The following is an 8,082-nucleotide window of genomic DNA, read 5'->3' as shown; positions in this document are numbered from 1 at the left end:
ACCGCTCAACTACGTGGAAACTGAACAACCTGCTCCTGAATGACTACTGGGTACATAACGAAATGAAGGCAGAAATAAAGATGTTCTTTGAAACCAACGAGAACCAAGACACAACATACCAGAATCTCTGGGATGCATTCAAAGCAGTGTGTAGAGGGAAATTTATAGCACTAAATGCCCACAAGAGAAAGCAGGAAAGAGCCAAAATTGACACCCTAACATCACAATTAAAAGAACTAGAAAAGCAAGAGCAAACACATTCAAAAGCTAGCAGAAGGCAAGAAATAACTAAAATCAGAGCAGAACTGAAGGAAATAGAGACACAAAAAACCCTTCAAAAAATAAATGAATCCAGGAGCTGGTTTTTTGAAAGGATCAACAAAATTGATAGACCGCTAGCAAGATTAATAAAGAAAAAAAGAGAGAAGAATCAAATAGATGCAATAAAAAATGATAAAGGGGATATCATCACCGATCCCACAGAAATACAAACTACCATCAGAGAATATTACAAACACCTCTATGCAAATAAACTAGAAAATCTAGAAGAAATGGATAAATTCCTCGACACATACACCCTCCCAAGACTAAACCAGGAAGAAGTTGAATCTCTGAATAGACCAATAACAGGAGCTGAAATTGTGGCAATAATCAATAGCTTACCAACCAAAAAAAGTCCAGGTCCAGATGGATTCACAGCCGAATTCTACCAGAGGTACAAGGAGGAGCTGGTACCATTCCTTCTGAAACTATTCCAATCAATAGAAAAAGAGGGAATCCTCCCTAACTCATTTTATGAGGCCAGCATCATCCTGATACCAAAGCCTGGCAGAGACACAACAAAAAAAGAGAATTTTAGACCAATATCCTTGATGAACATTGATGCAAAAATCCTCAATAAAATACTGGCAAACAGAATCCAGCAGCACATCAAAAAGCTTATCCACCATGATCAAGTGGGCTTCATCCCTGGGATGCAAGGCTGGTTCAATCAATACGCAATCAATAAATGTAATCCAGCATATAAACAGAACCAAAGACAAAAACCACATGATTATCTCAATAGATGCAGAAAAGGCCTTTGACAAAATTCAACAACGCTTCATGCTAAAAACTCTCAATAAATTAGGAATTGATGGGACGTATCTCAAAATAATAAGAGCTATTTATGACAAACCCACAGCCAATATCATACTGAATGGGCAAAAACTGGAAGCATTCCCTTTGAAAACTGGCACAAGACAGGGATGCCCTCTCTCACCACTTCTATTCAACATAGTGTTGGAAGTTCTGGCCAGGGCAATTAGGCAGGAGAAGGAAATCAAGGGTATTCAATTAGGAAAAGAGGAAGTCAAATTGTCCCTGTTTGCAGATGACATGATAGTATATCTAGAAAACCCCATTGTCTCAGCCCAAAATCTCCTTAAGCTGATAAGCAACTTCAGCAAAGTCTCAGGATACAAAATCAATGTGCAAAAATCACAAGCATTCTTATACATCAATAACAGACAAACAGAGAGCCAAATCATGAGTGAACTCCCATTCACAATTGCTTCAAAGAGAATAAAATACCTAGGAATCCAACTTACAAGGGATGTGAAAGACCTCTTCAAGGAGAACTACAAACCACTGCTCAAGGAAATAAAAGAGGATACAAACAAATGGAAGAACATTCCATGCTCATGGGTAGGAAGAATCAATATCATGAAAATGGCCATCCTTCCCAAGGTAATTTACAGATTCAATGCCATCCCCATCAAGCTACCAATGACTTTCTTCACAGAATTGGAAAAAACTACTTTAAAGTTCATATGGAACCAAAAAAGAGCCCGCATCGCCAAGTCAATCCTAAGCCAAAAGAACAAAGCTGGAGGCATCACACTACCTGACTTCAAACTATACTACAAGGCTACAGTAACCAAAACAGCATGGTACTGGTACCAAAACAGAGATATAGATCAATGGAACAGAACAGAGCCATCAGAAATAATGCCACATATCTACAAGTATCTGATCTTTGACAAACCTGACAAAAACAAGAAATGGGGAAAGGATTCCCTATTTAATAAATGGTGCTGGGAAAACTGGCTAGCCATATGTAGAAAGCTGAAACTGGATCCCTTCCTTACACCTTATACAAAAATCAATTCAAGATGGATTAAAGACTTAAATGTTAGACCTAAAACCATAAAAACCCTAGAAGAAAACCTAGGCATTACCATTCAGGACATAGGCATGGGCAAGGACTTCATGTCTAAAACACCAAAAGCAATGGCAACAAAAGCCAAAATTGACAAATGGGATCTAATTAAACTCAAGAGCTTCTGCACAGCAAAAGAAACTACCATCAGAGTGAACAGGCAACCTACAAAATGGGAGAAAATTTTCGCAACCTACTCATCTGACAAAGGGCTAATATCCAGAATCTACAATGAACTCCAACAAATTTACAAGAAAAAAACAAACAACCCCATCAAAAAGTGGGCGAAGGACATGAACAGACACTTCTCAAAAGAAGACATTTATGCAGCCAAAAAACACATGAAAAAATGCTCACCGTCACTGGCCATCAGAGAAATGCAAATCAAAACCACAATGAGATACCATCTCACACCAGTTAGAATGGCAATCATTAAAAAGTCAGGAAACAACAGGTGCTGGAGAGGATGTGGAGAAATAGGAACACTTTTACACTGTTGGTGGGACTGTAAACTAGTTCAACCATTGTGGAAGTCAGTGTGGCGATTCCTCAGGGATCTAGAACTAGAAATTCCATTCGACCCAGCCATCCCATTACTGGGTATATACCCAAAGGACTATAAATCATGCTGCTATAAAGACACATGCACACATATGTTTATTGCTGCATTATTCACAATAGCAAAGACTTGGAACCAACCCAAATGTCCAACAATGATAGACTGGATTAAGAAAATGTGGCACATATACACCATGGAATACTATGCAGCCATAAAAAATGATGAGTTCACGTCCTTTGTAGGGACATGGATGAAATTGGAAATCATCATTCTCAGTAAACTATCGCAAGAACAAAAAACCAAACACCGCATATTCTCACTCATAGGTGGGAATTGAACAATGAGAACACATGGACACAGGAAGGGGAACATCACACTCTGGGGACTGTTGTGGGGTGGGGGGAGGGGGGAGGGATAGCATTGGGAGATATACCTAATGCTAGATGACGAGTTGGTGGGTGCAGCGCACCAGCATGGCACATGTATACATATGTAACTTACCTGCACATTGCGCACATGTACCATAAAACCTAAAGTATAATAATAATAATAATAATAATAAAAGAAAAAAAAAAAAAAAAAAAAAAAAACGATTTAATAAGTGCTAAGGGATAACCATGTTGTGGCTCAACTATGAGTACGTTGGTAGACCGAGACAGATACAGGTGATAATTGTTGAAGCAATATGATGAGTACATGGGCATTTATTGTACTATTCTATTTTTGTGTAGAAATTTTCTGTAATCTAAAATTAGAAAGAAATTTATTTGAAAACTCCCAAATTCTTCTTTATGGCCGAAGTTTAACTGAAATGAGTTAAAGATATGGGAGTCAATATTTATTTCAATATAAAAGGTAAATTACCTTTTTTCTTTTTCTTTTTCTTTCTTTTTTTTTTTTTGAGACAGGGTCTTGCTTTGTCACCCAGGCTAGAGTGCAATAGTGCAACCATGGCTCACTGTAGCCTCAACTTCCTGGGCTCAATCGATCCTCCCACCTCAGCCTCCGTAGTAGATAGAACTACAGGAATGTGCCAGCATGCCTGGCTAATTTTCTAATTTTTTTTGTAGAGATGAGGTTTCCCTATGTTGCCTAGACTGGTCTCAATCTCCTGGCCCAAACAATCCTCCTGCCTCAGCCTCCCAGAGTTCTGGGATTACAGGCCTGAGCCACTATGTCCTTCCTGGTAACTTATCTTCATAGCAGTTAAAACGAAGTAGCTTTGTTGGGCTGGGCACAGTGGCTCATGCCTGTAATCCCAGCACTTGGGACGCTGAGGTGGGCAGATCACTTAAGGCCAGGAGTTCAAGGCCAGTATGGCCAACCTGGTGAAAACCCGTCTCTACTAAAAATACAAAAATTAGCTGGGCGTGGTGATGTGTGCCTGTAATCCCAGCTACTCAGGAGGCTGAGGCAGGAGAATCACTTGAGCCCGGGAGGTAGAGGTTGCAGTGAGCTGAGATTGCACCACTGCGCTCCAGTCTGGGTGACAGAGACCCCATCTCAAAAACAAACAAACAAAAACAAAAAAACTAAGTGGCTTTGTGTGAGGATACTATAAAAAATAATTTTCAACTTGTAATTGCTAGTGTAACCGTTTATTTGGCAGAAAGATACTTGAGAAATCAGAAGGCAATATAAACATAAAAGGATGCTAATGGGAAAATATCAGGTGTTCCAATGCAGGGAGCCCTGTAAGGAGGGCCCCTCTATGTCAGCTATCTGCTGAGGTGCCAGGCCCTGTTGTGTTACATGGTTCACTTCCTCCTCCAGTGCTGAAAGCAGCTGCTAGCAAGAACTGAAGGTGACATAGGGTTGTATGCCTTGGAGTCAGGAAGACTCAGATTTGAATTCTGCCTCTGCTGCTTCCAATGTGTGCTAACCTGAGTTTCAGTGTTCTCCTCTGTAAGTTGAGGTAATTAAACTTACCTCACTGATTTTCTTAAGACTCACCAGATACATAAGCATGAAGCAGTATAATGTAAGCAATCAACATTCTTATCTCTTTCAGTTTCTGCTGAGTGGCTTCGCTGGGTGGTTCTGGCTCAGTCTCGGTGAGGTCACAGTTAATTGGGGCTGCAGTGATATGATGCCTTGAGTGGGGCTGAAAGCTCCCCTTCCCACTGGCTCACCCACATGCTGGGCAGGTTAGTGCTGGCCGTTGGTGGGAGGGTTTAGTTACTTGCCACATGGACCCCTCTCTAGGGCTGCTTGTGTGTCCACCCAACATAACAGTTGACTTCCCCAAAGCAAGGGATCCAAGAGAGAGCAAGGAGAAACCCACAGCATTGTTTTATGACCTAGTCTTGAAGGTCACACTGTTATTTTGACAGTATCCTATTGATTGCACAGATCTGTGCTGTTTAGTGTGGAAGGGTGCACAAGGGTACAAATACCTGGGGGTAAAACCCACTGGGAGCCAGCTGGTTACCACATCAGGCCATCGTCACCAAGTTAACCCCACCTCTGGATTTCTACATCCCCATTTTCTCTGCTCTCAGATATGTTACTGGAAGACAGGTTGCAGCCTCATTTTAACACCACCAAAACAAAGTTTGTAAATAATCCTCTGAGAGGAATATGGCCCTTCTCCAACTCTAAAAGTATACCTGCAATTCCTTCCCTTGCCAGTACAGTACTCCTGGAGGCACTTGCAGTGATGCAGGTTTGAGCTAGGGAAATCCCTGGTGCCTGCCCCCCACTGCAGCCTTCCTCCATTTGTCTGACCATTTGATTAATGCCTCTCTCGACTCCCATATCTCCTGTAGAACACCTGTTTGGCATGGACTTTGGACATTCCAAATGTCCAAATCTGACTCAACTCTCTGATGTTTATGTACTTTTCATTTCTATGACTTAGCATAGCTGACTCATTGCAGCCTGTGTGTTTTCTGCTTCCCTCTCTGATCGGTGGTTGAACAGGTTCATATGGCTCAATGTCACCCTAACATGCCCTAGCAACTTCAGCTTTGAACTCTCCTCAGATCTATTTCATTGAAACTTTCACAAATACCCAGATCTTCTAGTAAAATAACAACAAACAATAATAATAATAAACAAAAACAAAAAATAAAAAATAAAAACAAGGGCAAGTATCAATTGAACAAAAAAAATTCTCCCTCTCATTACCTGAACAATATTTTCCCTCTCTTCTCCTCCCCTCCCATTCCCTTCCCTTCCCTGTCAATCCTCTAAAATGAATGTTCTATACTCAATTGTTTTATTTCTTTACTTCACACACTTTGATTTCCAACTTCAGCATTCTGAGAGAACTGCTCTGTCAAGTGAGCTGGAATAATATGAGATTGTATACAGGAGAATTTATTGACATAAGGGCACATCTCAGGACACGAGGTTGAACATCCTGGCAAGAACCAGGGGATGGTACAAAATTGCTGCTAGGGTGGCTCCCTGAATCCTGGAAAAGTGCTGGTTCATGAAGAGTGAGTCCGAAGTGCCTAAATTGCTATGTCAGGCAGTAGAGGAAAGGATTAAAAGACTCGGAAAAGGGGACATGCTGAAACAGAGGTAAGGTTAGGCCAGAACACCCACCAGAGGATTATGTCCCATAGGATGGCTCAAGGAGCCATATTCATCAAGGCCATAGGGAACGCATTGGTGAGAGGGACAGCAACATCGCTAATAAGTTCAGTGGTGCTTTCCCCAGTAGAACATAGTTGATGGAAGGGAGGGGCTGTCCTGGAACTTCGCTCACTGACAGCAATGAAGATGATGGGATCCTGATGCACTAGACACCAGAATGATGGCACTTAAGGGCGGAACGACAAAATCAGAGTGGCAGCTAACAGGACCTGACTTTTAGGGAGTTGTAGGGATTGTAAATAGCACACAGTTTCTCTAAGAAGAACATAGACGCATGGGTAGTCAAAAAGTCCAAATGGCCCTCAACATATGATTTTTCTGCCTCACCATGGTGTGCATTCAGTAGAAACAGCACTTTGAATTTTGAACTTTGATCTCTTCCCAGGCTAGGGATATGCCATATGATACCCTCTTGTGATGCCGGGCAGTGGCAGCAAGCCATAGCTCCCAGTCAGCCATGTGATAACAAGAGTAAACAACTGAAACTGTACAGTGTAGTGAATTCAAAAATTACATGATGAGATATTCAGCACTTTATTATACACTAGACTTTGTGTTTGATGATTTTGCTCAATTGTAGGCTAATGTAAGTGTTCTGAGCACATTTAATGTAGCTTAGGCTAAGCTATGATATTTGGTAGGTTAGGTGTATTAAATACATTTTTGGGTTTGTTTTTTTTTTTTTTTTGAGACTGAGTCTTGCTCTGTCACCCAGGCTGGAGGGCAGTGGGGTGATCTCGCCTCACTGCAACCTCCACCTCCCGGGTTCAAGCAATTCTCCGGCCTCAGCCTCCCAAATACCTGGGATTACAGGTGTGAGCCACCATGCCTGGCTAATTTTTGTATTTTTTTTTTTAGTAGAGGTGGGGTTTCATCATGTTGGCCAGGCTGGTCTTAAATTCCTGACCTCAAGTGATCTGCCTGCCTCAGCCTCCCAAAGTGCTGGTATTACAGGCGTGAGCCACCGTGCCTGGCCTAAATACATTGTTTACTTACAGTATATTCAATGTATGATGGATTTGATGGGACATAACCCCATTGTAAATCAAGGAGCATCTGTCCTGCTTCACATGTATAATCTAAAATAAAAGAATTAATAAGCAGGACAATCCTTGCCTGGTTTCCATTCCTGAACCAATGTTCAGACTCAGAACCCACTGAGAGAAGTGGTGGCCAAGTCACCAAGATGAAGGACCTGTAACACTATGGCGAGAACGTATTGTCACAATTCCTCTGATTCTTCCCCTAAAGAGATCTACAATATTTATTCCAGTGATGGAACACTGGGGATAGGGGAATATGCGGACATTCTGGTGACTGTTGGGTACAAGGTCAGAGGTCAACTGATGCCCAGAGAACTGAAGCATTCTCATCGCTTGCATGTTAGAGTGGGAGCAAATGGAGTCCTGACTGAGGTCCAGCTTACAGTGGGTTCCCTGGGTCCATGAACCCACCAATCGTCCTTCTCCTAATCCCCAAATATGTGGTTGGGATTGCCACACTTGGGAATTGGGCTAACTCTCACATTCATCCTGGTTTTGTAGAGTGGGAGCTATCACAGTAGGGAAGGCTAAGTGGAAGTATCTGAAACTGTCCCCCACCCCAGCCAATGTGATAACTACAAACAAAATAGCATTGCAGTCTAGGGTGAGGAGGATGGTAGATATTAGTGCCACTCTTAAATATCTAAAGGATGAAGAAGCGTGGTCCCTATCATGTT

This window comes from Pongo abelii, chromosome 6 (genome assembly GCF_028885655.2).
Source record: "Pongo abelii isolate AG06213 chromosome 6, NHGRI_mPonAbe1-v2.0_pri, whole genome shotgun sequence".
Classification (NCBI taxonomy): Eukaryota; Metazoa; Chordata; class Mammalia; order Primates; family Hominidae; genus Pongo; species Pongo abelii.
The sequence above is the reverse complement of the archived record's forward strand: the minus strand, read 5'-3'. Positions refer to the sequence as shown.